The following is a 2,115-nucleotide window of genomic DNA, read 5'->3' as shown; positions in this document are numbered from 1 at the left end:
AGCAGCGTGCTAACAGCAGTGTAGTGGACCTAAGGTGTGATGCTAGCAGGCGTGCTAACAGCAGTGTAGTGGACCTGAGGTGTGATGCTAGCAGCGCTAACAGCAGTGTAGTGGACCTGAGGTGTGAGTGCTAGCAGCGCTAACAGCAGTGTAGTGGACCTGAGGTGTGATGCGCAGCTGACAGCGCAGCAGCGCTAACAGCAGTGTAGTGGACCTGAGGTGTGATGCTAGCAGCCGCGTTAACAGCAGTGTAGTGGACCTGGAGGTGTGATGCTAGCAGGCGTGCATAACAGCAGTGTAGTGGACCTGAGGTGTGATGCTAGCAGCGTGCTAACAGCAGTGTAGTGGACCTGAGGTGTGATGCTGTGGCGGCGCTAACAGCAGTGTAGTGGACCTGAGGTGTGATGCTAGCAGCGTGCTAACAGCAGTGTAGTGGACCTGAGGTTGTGATGCTAGCAAGCTGCTAACAGCAGTGTAGTGGACCTTGAGGTGTGATGCTAGCAGCGCTGCACAGTGTGTAGTGACCTGAGGATGTTGGGGCTGCTGCTTAACAGCAGTGTGTAGTGGACCTGAGGTGTGATGCTGGCAGCATGCTAACAGCAAATGTAGTGGACCTGAGGTGTGATGCTAGCAGCGCGCTAACAGCAGTGTAGTGGGACCTGAGGTGTGATGCTAGCAGCATGCTAACAGCAGTGTAGTGGACCTTGAGGTGCTTGATGCTGGCAGGCGGCAGCATAACAGCGATGTAGTGGACCTGAGGTGTGATGCTAGCAGCATGCTAACAGCAGTGTAGTGGACCTGAGGTGTGATGCTAGCAGCATGCGCTAACAGCAGTGTAGTGGACCTGAGGTGTGATGCTGTGCAGCAGCGCTACAACAGCAGGTGTAGTAGTGGACCTGAGGGTGCTGATGCCTTGGCAGCGCGTTAACAGCAGTGTAGTGGACCTGAGGTGTGGCTGCCAAAGGCGCCGCTAACAGCAGCAGTGTAGTGGACCTGAGGGTGTGATGCTGGCAGGCGTGCTTAACAGCAGTGTAGTGGACCTGAGGTGTGATGCTAGCAGCGCCGCTAACAGCAGTGTAGTGGACCTGAGGGTGTGATGCTAGCAGCGTGCTAACAGCAGTGTAATGGACCTGGTGTGATGCTGGCAACATGCTGTGATAGTGGACCTGAGGTGTGATGCTAGCAGCATGCTGGCAGTGTAGTGGACCCTGAGGTGTGATGCTAGCAGCGTGCTAACAGCAGTGTAGTGGACCTGAGGTGTGATGCTGGCAGCAGCGGTGCAAACCTCAGCTGCATCAATGTTGGGATTACCCCGTGGTCGCCATTCAGGAATTGAACCGCCTGGAAGAGCGAAGTACATGTCTGAGTCTGCAATATATAGTTCTGCTATAGTAGTTCTCTTAATTTAGGAGACGTTTATTCACTGATCAAAAAGCAAAGTACAAAACAAACAGGAGCTCTCCTCAACATGTAAGTTAGGCCGACAACTTTGCTTTCTTAGCACATCAAGATTCCATCTTTTTATGTCCAGATCTCATCACGGGTGCATATCCCATCCTCGTGACCCCCAGGTGGCTGCCACCGTCGTTGGCCGTGTGCCCCCCCTGGTATGTAGTATGTGTAAATATTAGTAACAAGTGTAGATGTTGAATACTGTCAGGCGTGGAGCTGCCCTTGAGCTGCAGACACAATATTCTAGCTCTATCTCCTCACTGGCAAAGTGCCGTCTCTTCTGATGCTTTGCGGAACCTAGACATTCACGTGTCCCTTCAATAAATCAGTGGGGATTAATATTAACAATCCCCATTTTACATAATTCATTATGTAACTCAATTTAATACTCGTCTAGAAGAACTGGCAGCTCGATCAGTGACAGGGTGGAGATCTGAACATTATAAGTAGAAATAAGTGTTGTGTGATATCCAAAACTTGAAAGATGTCATAAAGAAGCTAAGCTGAACCCTCTTATATCCAGGGATCTTTATATTCCTCGTACTAGAAAGTGTTGGTTAAAATTTTTAACCCCTTCTCCCTTTACTCGACACAATATTGCTTACAAAAAGTGGCTTTTTCCCCTTTGGAACCAGCTTCCGGCCCTTTAAATGTTTATTAAAA

The sequence above is a fragment of the Pseudoliparis swirei genome, chromosome 15 (genome assembly GCF_029220125.1).
Source record: "Pseudoliparis swirei isolate HS2019 ecotype Mariana Trench chromosome 15, NWPU_hadal_v1, whole genome shotgun sequence".
Classification (NCBI taxonomy): Eukaryota; Metazoa; Chordata; class Actinopteri; order Perciformes; family Liparidae; genus Pseudoliparis; species Pseudoliparis swirei.
Note: the sequence above shows the minus strand (reverse complement) of the source record.